The sequence below is a fragment of the Myotis davidii genome, unplaced genomic scaffold (genome assembly GCF_000327345.1).
Source record: "Myotis davidii unplaced genomic scaffold, ASM32734v1 scaffold244, whole genome shotgun sequence".
Lineage (NCBI taxonomy): Eukaryota > Metazoa > Chordata > Mammalia > Chiroptera > Vespertilionidae > Myotis > Myotis davidii.
Genome location: NW_006294993.1, coordinates 701,287 through 715,197, shown reverse-complemented (window position 1 = coordinate 715,197; position 13,911 = coordinate 701,287). Strand labels below are relative to the sequence as shown.

The following is a 13,911-nucleotide window of genomic DNA, read 5'->3' as shown; positions in this document are numbered from 1 at the left end:
TGTTTTTGTTCATTTTATACATAGTTTTTGGTTGATTTTTCTTTGTTAAATGGCATTTAAATATATAAAATAAATATCAAAAATATAAATCTTTTTTTACTATGGTTGCATATTTTTAAAAAATTATGAATATTTCTATATGTGACATGGCACCAGAGTTAAGTTAGGGTTTTTCAAAATTTTGACACGCCGAGCTCAAAAGGTTCGCCATCACCAGCCTAGACAAAGGGAGGTGGGGACAACTAGGAAAGGCCTCAGCCCATTTTTTAAAAATAGCCCAATAGGAGACAATAGGACCTAGGCTACATACGGGAAAGGCTGTTAACCCCATAGTACTCAGCCAATGAGGAACCCGAGGAGGGACTCTCGCCCCACAGGGTTAAATTGCCTGTGATCACTGCGCTAGGCATACTGTCTGCCCACAGACACCCGCTCTCAAGAATCAAGAACGGAGAATGTATTAAAGGTTTCGCTTTTGCCATGCTTCATGTCTCCAAGTCTGTTGTTTGAATTTGGACAGGTGAGAATTTCTCACAATTGGGAAGTAGGCAGAAGGAGTCAGGATGGGTGTAATGGTTACAGATCACAGGCAATGCGGGCAATGTGGCTGTAAATGTTTGCAAGGCCGCCGCACAGGCCTCCCTGAGCTAGTCAGGTCAGCAAGTGGCCCCTTTCGTCCACGCGGTTAAGAGAGCGTGATTAACGTTTCTTATAACTAATAGCTGGTCCCTAATATTATATTTCTGCCCCTTGTGGACAGCCTCGCAAACTCAGACCTAAATTAACCACAAAGGATGGTCTGAAATTAAAACAAGGTGAATAGTCATGTGGTGGGTGGTCATGTCCTAGGCCAGTATCTTCCCTGGCAAAGATCATCTTTGATCTTAGCTGAGCCTATTGCCTTTTTGCATTTAGATAACGTCCGTTTGAAATGTCAGTGTAACTTGTAACTTCCCTTTTCCTGGATCTTTCTGCTACAACAAATGGAGCCACAGGCATAGACCACAGATCCCCTCGTTGTTACTGTTATCCTGTGGACTGTGAACTGTCCTGCACCCACCTGTGTAAAAGAAGCATGTGCCCATCATTTTCCTTTTTATCCAATCCCAGAGGCTTCCCGCTTTGCTCCCTCCCGCCTCCCCAGTCTATCACCAATGGACTTCATGGAACCCGCTACGTCTCCTCTGATGGTGACGTATAAAACAAGGTGAAGAATCTGCCGTTCTCTGGAGCTTTGTCTTAATGGGTTGAGATTCTGTGTCTCGGCAATTGTTGACAGTTTGGCTCAAATAAACTCCAAAACTCTTCACAGGTGTGAATGTTTCTGTCACTACAAACATCCCATCAGCCCATGTCCTGGCGCCTGGCCAGCCCCGGGGGACTGAGCAGGGCAGGCGCATGGTCCCCGCACTCCAGAGCTCAGATCGGGGTGTTAGTGAGCTGGAGGGCTGGAGACCTGCAATGACGTCCAGGCCATGCCAGGCCCTGCCCTTCACCCGCTGAGGAGTGAGCAGCTCCAGGACCGGCCCGCATCACCTGGTCATCACCAACCACATCCGACTGCCTGCTGCGAGGCGCGGGAGGAGGCCGAGGGTGAGGGCAACGAGAAATGTCAGCCGGGCGCCTCTGCTGGGGCAGAAGTGGGATATTGGAAACATCAACCATGCTCTGTTAACCGCAGTGTCAGGCATTGTTCTGATTAGAAAGCACATTCTAGCCTGGCTGGGAGGTGGACGCCCTGGGACATGGCAACTCACACAGGAAAGCGGCCATCCTCCTGTCCTGAGAACTGCCTCAAGGAAAGATTTCCAACCTCATGCCTGAGACAGTCTAGTCCTGGAAGTGCCCACCCTCTGCGACCCCCCAGCCCACACTGCCTGTAACATTAGCCCGTGCCTACTTGCCCTGCCTGTAATTCCTACTTCCCCACGTAGTCTTCGTCCTTCTACCCAATATTAGCAGCTGGCTTATGGGGGGCAGAGCAGATGTCTGTGGGTGACTGGCTGCTCTCCCACGCTGCCGGCAGGATTGGAACACGCGCTCATACAGGATTCCACCCTGTCTCTGCTGAACTGCTCGAGTAGTGACAGCAGCCGGACCCCTTGGCTGTCCAGTTACACCGTGGCTGGGTTGAAAGCGTGCGCACGAGGGAACAGTTCAGAGCCAGTGGGCTGCCCACGGCCCCATGGGAGAGCTCAGCTTCCTTTACAAGGGTTACAGGAGGGCACAGGATGGCTCTTTGTAACGGGACAGTCAAGGGGTCTCAGCCAGGTAAGTTTGTGCTTTCTCTAATCAGAACAGACCCATCACGGTTAAAAGAGCATGATTAATATTTCTTGTAATTATAGCTGGTCCCCAATATTCTATTTCTGCCCTGAACATTTTTATAGTGAAAACCCTGTGCAAAGACGTCATCCTGATGCCCCGGGAGGGAGCCAATTCGTTCAGGCCTGACCCCAATCTTCTCCCAGAATTAAGTGGCTCAAAGTTTTCCCATCAACGCTCAGCTCCCCGCTGGGTCTCAGACCAATGTAGCTGCAGTCCAGGGCAACGGGGCCACTTGGTAACATGGAGGCCTTTCTTCAATGTCGTGGTTAATTGCACAGGCCCAGAGGCCCTTTGCAGCAAAACCCCTCAGATGAGCCCCCAGGGTACCAGACCTGAGGCCAGACCTGCCTGGGGTGCCCACAGATAAGGGCCAGGGTCACAGCAGGACTTCAGGGGGGTGGGGGCTGTGCCACTGGACTGCAGGGAAAGGGGCCCTCAAAGCCAAAGTCCCGGCCTCACGTTGGGGCTGGGCTCTGTGGGAAGGGGGGGCCTCCCCCTCTTCTGCCTACAGCACCCGCTCACCCAAATCAGACTCCTGCCTGATGAGCCCCCCCAAAGGCGCTAGGGCGGATGATGGTGCTCCTATTAGGGGCCCCACACTTCACCTCCCTGGCTAATTAGCTGCAATGCTCCCCTTGCCTACAGTGAACTTGAAACTGGACAACAACGGGCTGCTGTCACTACTTGAGCCAACTCAGCAGAGACGGGGTTGAATCCCTATGAGCGTCTATTCCAATCCTGCAGCGGCTAGGAGAGCAGCGGGTCAGCCACAGACATCTATCTCTCTGCCCCTCCCCTCGCAGGCCAGCTGCGCAGATGGGGTGCAAGGACAAAGATCGCCCGGGGAAGCAGGCAGAGGAGTAAGATGGGTATGAAGGTTACGGATCACAGGCAGTGCAGGCTAGGGGGTTGCAAAGGCTGCAGCCTCCGGTGTCTGCAACAGGGCTGTTCATCTTTCCATGGTACAGGCAGCTCCTGGATGGGGAGATGGGCCGCATTTCCAGGTGAGCCCCAAGCCCCGGGTACAACCCCAGCCAGGTTAGCATGTGTTTTCTTTACTCGCACAAAACCATCACAGTTAACAGAGCATGGCTGATATTCCTTGTAATTGTAGCTTCTGCCCGAACAAGCGCCCCCTGGCTCCTCCCAAGCCGGGATGCCAGCAGGCGAGCTGAGCAGCGGAGCGTGCGGGCCCTGCATCTGCGGGCTCAGGAGCTGGTGCCGCAGGCCCTCCGCTCACCAGGGGCTCCGGCGGCTTCTGAGGGAGCGACCGCTAGCTCAGAGCGGAGTGGTTTTAATGGGATTTCTACGCTCCTGGTTCTGCTTGCTGCATGCAGCCTCTAGGGAGGTTGGGGGAGGGGCGCGCGGGGAGAACACCCCAGGGCAGGGCCATGCCCAACCCCCTTCCCTTTGACTCTCCTCTCCAACCCCCTCGCCCCACAGCCCACACCCATCATCCAGGGTGTTCAAGAGCTGAATCCTCAGCAACGCATGACCAGGACATAAGGAGACGACCTTGGGTGACCTTGCCGGCCCAGGCCTCCTGAGACAGCCCATGGGTCTGGCTCCTGTGTGGGTGGGCCCTTTCCACTCATGCTGATTATGAGTCGAAAGGTGGTGATTCAGGCAGAGAAGGAAGAAAACAGGGAGGTCTGAGGCAGCACATCCAGTGAGCACCCAGAGGACAAACATCCGGCCACCACTGGCAGCCACTAGGGGCAGCCGCGTGGCCGTGGCCGTGGCTCTGGGACCCTGAGTGGCTCAAGGCAAACAGCAAAAGGGCTTTTCCAGGAAAGGAAAAGGCAGAGGAAGCTGGGGTGCCCCTGCAAGGCCCTCGCCACTCCAGAACAAAGGCACCCTCCCTGCCTCTCCCTCAGACCAGGTGCCAGGGAGCCTGCCTCTCCAAAGAGGGGCTGCCAGCACACAACCCCTGCACCCGGTGCTGCAGACGGCTCCCCCGACACCCGCCTGCAGTCCTGCAAGGGGACACCAGGCTGCTCCTGGGAGGGGCTCTGTGATGTGCAGGGCTGAGGCCTGTGGTCGCCCTGGTCTCCCTATTCAATCACAGCTACATTGGTGCCCAGCCCCCAGCAGGACAGCCATCTGCTCCCCAGCACTTGCCAAGGGCCAGGCACTTAGGGACACAGCTCGGAGCTGTAGCCAGGAAAGAGCCCTCCCCAGTGACCTGCTGTTTGGAAGAGCTGGGGAAGGACTTTGTTTAGGGGACCTTGAGTGCAGACAGAGCGGGGGACTCATGTGCCCCTCCGAGGCCCACCTGGTGGACCCTGGCGCTTGGCCTGGCTGACAGTCTGCGGCACCCACACTTGTCTTGGGTCTACCTGGAGCATCACAGGAGCGCGTGGTGGAGAGCATGCGCTTACAGACGGGAGGAATTGGCCATCGCGGGCCATCTGTGCACACCCAAGCCAGGGAGACACCCCGTGAGCCCTGCTGTTGGTTCTGCCGGGAGGTTTCTAAAGAGACGGTCTGGCACCTGTGTGGGCCCAGGCGCCTCCTCTCCAGCATCCCCGCAGCTTTGTCATCACCCAGCTCTGTCCCCGGCGCCCACCTCTTCCCCGCCCTGCTCTGCTCAGAAACCCATTCATCTTTCAACACCTCAGCTGAGACCTTCTGGGGCCCATCCCCAGCCCATAGCCTGCATGTTTCCATAGCAACCTGAACGTGCCTCTGCTGGTCACATCTCTTCCGGCTGTGAGCTCTTTGTATTTTGGTTGTTTTTTAAAAAAAACACTTTTTATTGATTTCAGAGAGGAAGAGAGAGTGAGAGAGAGATAGAAACATCACTGGTGAGAGAGAATCATTGATCGGCTGCCTCCCACACCACCCACACTGGGGATTGAGCCCACAACTCACGCATGTGCCCTGACCAGAATCAAACCGTGACCTCCCAGATCATAGATCCACACTCTATCACTGAGCCATGCCAGCTGGGCTGCCTGTGAGCTCTTTGAAGTCTCTGGCCCTGACCTGGATTGCTGTGAGATTGGGAGAAGAGGGGATACTAGCTCAGCTCCCAAGGGGGCAGATGAGTGAACAGGGGTGCTGTGTCTAAGGTCTCATTTATTCTGGAGGACATCTTGAAGACAGGGAAACTGAGGCCCAGAAGAGAACCTTGCCAGGGTTGACCAGCAGACCCTGAGCGACAGATGAATGATTACTCTGATGCAGGTTTGCTGTGAAAGAGAGGGCTAAGGGACTGCCTGGCTAAAGGAACCAGGCAGCCTCAATCGCCTGCCTCTTCAGGCTTTTATTGTGTGTCCTTTAAGCAAGGACACCAAAGATAAGCATAAAGATTCTGGTAAACACCTGAGAGTCTGCATGTGCACAGACTTCTTTGGAAAGGTCAAGGAACAATTAGGGGTGCCGCCTTTGGCCAAACTCCCCTAAGTCAGATTTCTGATAAACAGAGCAGGTCGCCTTCAGCCCACTCCTTTTTCCAGAATTTCCTCCTTACAAACTTTCCAACCAAGTCTCCTGTGCTCCCCCACAGAACCTTTCCATTCAGCTCTGGTGAGAGGGGGGTCATGCAGACGGGAGACAAGCTTACCCTCTTCGAGGAGCACACAGAACACAGAACTCACCAAGGAGAAGAGTGTCATTGGGGGAGTCCCGGGAGAGAGTGGTGGTCTGCTGCCTCCTTTCCTCCTTCCCACCAGACCCCCCTTTCCTCGGGGCCAGGGGTAGGCCCACACCTGCTCCCCTGTTGCCCAAGCCTGGGGGACGCCAACACCTGGGCGTGGTGGTGGCTTCTCAGTGGGGCTCAGCGGCAGCACCGCTGTCCTGTGGGTGCTCCCCTCTCACAGGAAGGTGCTCGCATTCTAGCAACCACCTCGGAAATGCCAGGGTGTTGCAGAGGCTGAGCTGAGCACTGAGCAAATGCTGGCAAAGGGTCAGCCTGGGCCTGGGGTGTAGCTGGTGACTGGGGCCTGGGGGTGACAGGATCCTGACTCCTCCATGTGAGCTTGAACATGGCGTTGCCAGCACCCCATGTATTTGCAGCTGTCGAGGTCTGTGCCCTTGTCGAGGTCTATCCATGTGTTGGACAGAAGTGGGGGGACATTTAGAGGAAAGATAAACACAGGAGAGGGGAGGACCCTCCCCGCACTGGGGATCTCCCCGGCCCAGACTCAGGCCCCACTGGCAGGAGTCAGGCAGCTCAGCCCACCATGCCCTGGCCTGGCCAGTCTTGGGGTGGTATCGGGCAGACGGGGCTCAGTGAGACTAAGAAAACCCCATTGGCCCACTCTGTCCCCTGCAAGGTGATTTCCATGAGGGGGTCCAGATACCCCTGCAATCTGAGCTCTGCCTTCTGCCTTGTGTGGGCAACCAGGCTTGTGGACCGGGAGCTGGACCACCCACCATCTCTGCATGGAGCTTCACCAGGACGCTCTCCCACAGGGACGGTCCATCTGTCCTGCCCCTACAGTCAGGGGCCTGCCAGCAAAGGCACCCCTCTTTCCCAGCCACAGCTGCTTCAGACAGACAGCAGGTGCCCTCCCTCCCAGCGCCCAGTGGCAGGTGACAGGCAGGACTTCGAGCTGTGGCGTCCAACCTTCCAACCGCTGACATGCCTGCGGCTTTCCGTGTCGTTGGCTTATCAGTGCCGGTAGGCTCTCTGGCAAACAGAGGCCTCTCTAGGCCCCGTTTTTGAAAAGGCACATAAAATATTGACTGGTCCTTTCTCTCACCTTCTCAGCACCAGGCCTGTGGCCCTGGAGGGTCACGGCCACAGGCTCTGGGACCAGCCTGGCAGGGCCCAGCCTCGGTGCCTGGGACCCCCCAAGCAGGTTTCACTGCCTGGTCTACCTTGATCTTCTTATTACTTTATTTCCTTAGTGGTAAACTGATTGGAAATTGGCTCAGTGTTTTAAATCACAAAACTAACGCACAGTGTCTGTAACCATTTCCGTAGAGTTATATAGAGAATTGGATCAAGGAGACTCTCTCACCGCCACCCACCCCATCCTGCTCCCTGTGTCCCCCCCATCTGTCAGCACCGGGAGACACCAAGGCTCCTGAGGCACCACTGCTCCTGGCAAGTGAGCCCACCTGCACCCCAACAGTCTCCTGCGGCCGGAGCACAAATGGGGGGTGTCAGGGTGCAGAGAGCAGGGCGGGGGTCTGCAGCCACCTGGTTCCTGCTGCCACGTGGCCATGGGTGTGGCCTCCCCACTGAGCCTCTGTCAGGGGTTCCACTGGGCAGCAGTGCGACCTTGGGTGCTGTCAGACCTCGACCTTCCTGCGTCCGTGAGCCCGGACCAGCCTCCCTCCATCCTGGGGCTGGGCAGCTGGCTCCCCCAGGACAGCCCTGGCTGCCCACACGGCTCAGGGCCAATGTGTCCTCCTGGACACAAGAACAGACCACAGCTGAGGGCGCAGAAGTGGAGAGCAGCAGCCGGCAGGACCCAGGGCCTCACCTGTATGCTGGCCTTTCCCTGGGGGTGGGGAAGGGCAGTGCCTCGGTTGTGAGGACTGACATTGAACCCTCTGGTGGTTCTCAGCCTGTTCATGAGTCCAAGCTCTCACTTGTGTGTTCTCTGACTCAAGGGCCAAGGAGATCGAGTCTAAGGGCCCCTCTCCCAGCATCTGGACCACCCCACCTCTGCCTGTCCTGTGGAGTGCACCATCAGGAAGCCCCGGGGAAGACCAAGTACACTCCAGAACTCACAGGAGCTGAGTACCAGGAGCCGCCAAGGGAGAGAGCTGTCTCCAGGCATCTTGCTGGCCCATAGTGACTGGTGTGGACGAAAGGGGCACCTGCTGACCTGACTACCTCAGGGAAGGCCTGCGTGGCAGCCTTGCAACTCATAGACCTGGAGTAACCATAGGATGGTCCGAAATTAAAACCTTTCCAGTTCATAGTGGGTAGTCATGTCCTAGGCCAGTATCTTCCCCGACAAAGATCAACTTTTGATTCTTACTGAGTCTGTTGTCTTTTTGCATCTAAGATCATATTCCTGTGGACTGTCAGGGTAACCTGTAACTTCCCTTTTTCTGGACCCCTCAGGGCACAACCAATGTGCCAGGGTGCCAGGGCGGAGGCCACAGATTCCCTCATTGTTATCATTATTGTGTTAATTGTTGAGTTAACCATCCGTCACCCACCTGTGTGAGAGAAGCATGGTCCGTCATTTTACTTTTTATCCAGTCCCAGAGGCTTCCTGTTTTGCTCTCTCCCGCCTCCCTCATCCACCGCCAGTGGAGTTCATGTCACTCACTGTGTCTTCACTTCGGATGGTAACTTATAAAAATAGGTAAAAGGCACCTTTCTCCGGAGCATTGTCTGGAGCCATTGAGGTTCTGCTTCCTGGCAGTTGTTGACAGTTTGGCTCAAATAACTCACAGATTCTTTACCGGGTGGAATGCGCCTATGGTCACACTGGGAAGCCAGGCCCAGCACCCCTCCCCTCCCGGGACCAGGACCCTGTCTGGTGTTTGTTCCCCATTAACCACTTGGCCTGTGCTCACAGCCAGCTCCCCACCCCCACACACCAGGTGAGCCCAAGCCCCACCCTCCACACCCATCACAAGCCTGGGAGGGACCAGGCTGGGATGAGTCTTCTCCCGGCACATCTGCCCAGGGCCCCGTCACTCCTCCCACGGGTCCTCTCAGCTCCCACTCAAGCTGCATTCGTCTACAGAGGAGGAGAGCCTTCCGCACTTTAGCCAGTGGGCATCCATCTGTGTCAGCTGCATCTGCCGCAGCTCCAGGAGGCAGAGGGTGGAGTGGCACACGGTAGAGTCACCGATGCTTCTCTGCCTGACTGGGCACCGAGTGTATACATACCCTGTGCCAGATGACTGGGCACCGACTGTATACACGTCCTGTGTCAGCACTGAGTTTGAAAGAAGAGCCAGCCCCTGACCCCCGGGAGGTGACAGGAGAGTGAGGCACTAAAATAATGGGGACACTGGCCCCAGGGTGAGGGTACATGGGCTGGATGGGCTGCAGGTGCCCACACCAGGTCTGCCCCAGGCAGTGAGGGCTCACTGAGGAGCAGCCGGAGGCCTTGGAGACTACAGGAGCACAGGGAGCAAGTCAACACACTGATTCCAATGCGAATGTCAAGCCCGCCTGCGCTGCAAACTCAGCACCTCTGAATGTCACGGAGGGACTCAGCTCCTTCTGCTCCAGCTGGCGGGGCAGGGCTCAGCCATCTCCAGCTCCCGGCCGCAGCTGTGGGAGGAGGCGGCGGCTGGAGTGGGGCCTCCACAGGGCACACACTGGCCACTGGACTGTGACGCCGAGCACAGGAGGGAGGCAGCTTCAGGACTCTGGCAGGAGAGCCACAGGGCGGGAGAGACCTGTCCAGGCCCAGAGATAACGTGTAACAGGGAGCCCTGACCGGTGTGCTCAGTGGTTAGAGCTTCGCCCTGCGGACTGAAAGGTCCCAGGTTCGATTCTGGTCAAGGGCACATACCTGGGTTGTGGGCACATCCCCAGTAGGAGGTGTGCGGGAAGCAGCTGATCAATGTTTCTCTCTCATTGATGTTTCAAACTCTCTCTCTCCCTTCCTCTCTGTAAACAATGAATAAAATATATTTTAAAAAATGTAACAGGGAGAAAATATCTGACCTGAGTTGCCAAACTGACACCTGCATCTCACTGTCCGGGCCAAGATCAGGTCCCGAAGAAAGGGCTGAAGGTATTAGTGGACCACAAGCTGCCCAGGATACAGCTTGGCTTTATTACAACAGTTCTCTTGTCTGGAATGTGGGAGGGGATAGGGCCATTGGCCTCTACTGGGTGAGTGCCCTGGGCTCCTGTGCCCAGGTGTGGGCTGCATGCAAAGAGGAGTCATAGTAGGGGTGACACAGGCCATCTGAGGGCAGTGAACTAGGCAAACCAAGGCTGAGTGACCATCCGTCATGGGCTTCAGGACTGACCATGCACTGAGTCAGAGGAGAGCTAGGTGACATCTGAGGGAGGGGTGACAGAGACTGCAGCCAGGGCAGCAAAGAGCTGCCCCTCAGCCCCCCAGAATCCCGCTGTCCCTGGTCCAGCAGGCTCTGAGGGCTCAAGGGCATGGCCATGCCTTCTCCTGGCTTCTCACAGTGGGTGCATACAGCAGGTGCTCCGTAGATGCACTTGACCACGTGGTCTCTGGCTCTGCTGAACGGGACTCCTGCTCACAGGTCTCTCTGTCCACTGGCTGATTGTAGATTGAGACAGGTCCCATCCCAGCTCCCTCCTGGCAGGAGGGTCAGCTGGGATGATCCTCGGCTCCACACTGCCCACTGGGCTCTCTCCTGCCCAGCCCGCCACCGCCCACGGCCGCCCTTGAAGACCAGCAGGCAGCTTCCGTGGAAAGGTGTCAGAGGACCCACGCACCAGGGTCTCCGGTGACACCGCTTCTGCGTTGGCAGAAGTGAACGCCAGCTTCGTGAGCTGAACATTTTACTTTTATGTGGAAAGAAACCACATTCTGCGTCTTACAAACGTAGGCGATGGCTGCAGCCAGGCAGGGGCTCCTGAGGACCCACTGGTACCCGGACTCTGGGACTTCGTGGGTGTCCACCCCCAGCGAGTCCTCAAGGACGGCTGCCCAGGCCAGGGACAAGCCAGGGGGTGGGGGACAGAGCCCTGCTGGAGGCTGGGAGAAGGCCCACGGAGAGGAGGGCAAAGGGAGCCTGGCGGGAGGAGGTAGTCGAGGTTGGCAAGCAGTCCCCACGCCCCCGCACCCTTCATGCCCTTTGCTTCCGGTCAGGACGGGAGGAGCTGCAGGAGGAGGCCAGGGGAGATTTGGGCACGAGCGTCCAGAAAGTGAGACGTACACCAGAGGCGTTGCTCTGGGCAGCTTCGGCCTTGGAGGTGGGGGACAGGCTGGAGGCCCCGTTTCTGTTCCAGTCTCTGACCCCCAAACAGATCAACTTTGGTTTGGCACCGGCCAGCTTCCTGCCCACGGTTCTCTCCCGGCGTTTCTACTTTTTAAGGGGATCCCAGCAGTGGCTCTCACTATCCCCAGCCCACTGTGGACCCCCGAGAGTCCAGGCTCCAGGCTTGCTTCAGGACTCCCCAGAAATGCTGATCCAGGGAGGATGGGGCTCTACCTGGAAAAAAGCTGCCCAGCATGTTGGCCAGGGCTGCCGGAGACCCCAGAGCTGGTATGCCACAGGCCTCCTCAAGGCCCCTCTACCTGTGAGCTCCTTCCCAGGCTGACTGCTCCAGCGCCCGCCCACGTGCACACACACGCGCACACATGTGCACACGCGCGCACACATGTGCACACGCACACGCATGCGCACAGTAGCTGTGGGCCTGATGACCACTCAGAGGGGAGCTTTCCGGCAGGAGCTCACAGCAGTTTCCTGCAGGTTTTTTTTATTTGGGGGCTGCAGGCCTGAGAGTCCCGGGGGGGTGGCGCATGTGAGTCCGAGGGCACAGAGCAGGAAGAGGAGCTGGACGACAGGCACTGGGCAAGTCTGTGGGCACCAGGAGCCAGGCCAGGCAGGTCTGGACCTGGAGCAGCACCTCCCACTGACCTGAGGCCTGAGGGCCCCCCTCCAGCGGGAGCCCCCTCCCCCAGGATAGGGGCCCTCCTCTGATCCCTTTCAGGCTCAGTGGAGTCCAGGGCCAGGCCTGAGGACACCAATCTAGAAAAAGCCTCGGATTCAGGATTCGGGACGTGGGCGGCCTTTCCAAGTGGCCTCGCTGAGTGAAAGGATGGGTGTGGTGGGTCACTCCTCAGGCAGCCTCCTCTGGGTGCGAGAGGGGTGTCTACCTGGGGTGGGGACTGAAGGAGCCCTCCCCCCTCCAGAGCTGGGCCTCCTGCCCCTGCCCAGAGCTCCTGCCTACAATGTGTCCTGTCACACCACTGACCACAGTCCCCTCTGAGCCCTGCAGCCGCCGCACACACCCCGGGTCCCCTGTGCCCGCGCAATCTTGGACAGAGAGGTACCTGCAATCTGCCCTATGTGATGGAACCCAGGGGGACATGGGTGACAGCAAGCAGGGCAGGGTGTCTGTGGGGGCACCTGTGCCTGTGTGGGGCCCCACCAGCGCTGGGCAATGTGCTGTCACCACCTCCCTGCCCTCTTGGGGACTTGTCCAGAGAACGGGGGAGGGGCCTCCGTGGTAAGCAGGCTCCAGTGGTGGGCAACAGGCCCCCTATCCATGCCCCTCAGCCGGCACCCATGGGAGGGACAACTCAGCCCCCAGAGCTCTGCAGTGGCCCTTCACCTGAGCCCAGAGCCACGGGGCCCTCGGTCCCCCTGCCCTGTCCACAGCACCCCACCCCACAGCTGGGGACACAGTTCTGGATGCCACCTGCCCACCATCAAGCTGCTGGCTGCCTCAGCCACCTGCAGCCCTGCATCTCCACGGCAGAGCTGCACCATCCCTGGGATCAGACAAGGTGCCCATGGGACCCAGGTGTGCCCGGCTCATCTGGTCCTGGGCGGAGGTGGGATGATACACAGATAGAAACCAAGGCAGCTATGTTGAGGGGACCCAAGAGGGCAGCTCAGTTAGGGCCCAGCTCTGCACGTGCTCCAGCCACATCCCCAGGAAGGCTCGGGGCCACATCCTGCCCCTCCGCTTACCTCGAACTGGGGGCACCCAAGCGCTCTGTGCCATGGATCACCCCTGCATAATGGGGTGATTGGTGATACCCCTCATGGGATTGGGTGACGTGCACAGAGCAGAGAATGAGGTGCAGGCCCAAGCGGGCATGTGGCTGCATGGGCCGGGCACGGAGAGGGCAGCGAAAGCTCTGGGCGTTGTTGGGGAGGACAGACCCTCAAACACCTGTCCTGCCCCTGCTCTACTTATTCTGACTCTGGTGGCCAGTGTCACCCAGGGCCTGTCGGTCTTGCTGGGAGCAGAGCCCAGGCCAGCTTGGTCCCCCAGGAGCCTGTCCCCTGCTTTCTTAGAGACAAACCCCTGGATTAGCCAAGCATGGGCACCCAGTATAAAGACTCCATTTCCCAGTCGTCCCTACAGAATGTGACTGGGGCCTACGGATGTAAGCAGACACCACAGGTGTGCTAGTGTGTGTGTGTGTGTGTGTGTGTGTGTGTGTGTGTGTGTGTGTTAGGGGAAAGGGTGCTCTTCTCCCCCACACTCCCTTCCGCTAGCTGGGATGAAGGTGCAATGGCTGGCCTCCAGCAGCCACACTGGCCCACGTGGTGACCCTGAGGAAGAAACCATGTAGAACAGAGAAACGACAGGAAGGACCCGGGCCTCTGGCACCATAGGGAGCCCCCACACTAGTCCAGCCTCCCTCTGGACTGTCGACCGTGAAAGACAAATAGGAGTCTTTTCTGTTGAACCCGCGGTTGTTTAAAGTTTCTGTTCATCACAGCCAAGCCCAGGTCCAATCCTAATTCTAGGGACAATACCTGGAAAAACAGAACTTTCTCAGGCAAGCAGTCAAAACCGTCGAGTGCGAGATAATGAAACGTCTGTCTCGTGGGTGTGGAGGGTCGGATGGGGTGCTCCTCCCTCCCACTGCAGCCCCCAGCACCAGGGGCAGCGAGAGACCCCGAGCACACGGGGGTCCGGGTTTTCACCAGGCCCTGAGCCTGCAGAGCCCGAGGGCCGTGGATCATGCCGACCCGCCC

At 57.7% G+C, this 13,911-nt stretch overlaps 1 long non-coding RNA gene across 1 annotated transcript in view; it reads right to left on the bottom strand.

The window, feature by feature from the left end:
* The window catches only part of LOC107184060, a 24,174-nt gene extending 10,269 nt beyond the window's left edge, over positions 1-13,905 (bottom strand). The window contains exons 1-2 of the long non-coding RNA XR_001514885.1: positions 12,032-13,905; positions 7,950-7,955 (exon numbers count right to left, since the gene is read on the bottom strand). This is a non-coding gene — a long non-coding RNA (uncharacterized LOC107184060). The remainder of the gene's footprint in view (positions 1-7,949; positions 7,956-12,031) is intronic.
* Between the last annotated feature and the right edge of the window lie 6 nt (positions 13,906-13,911).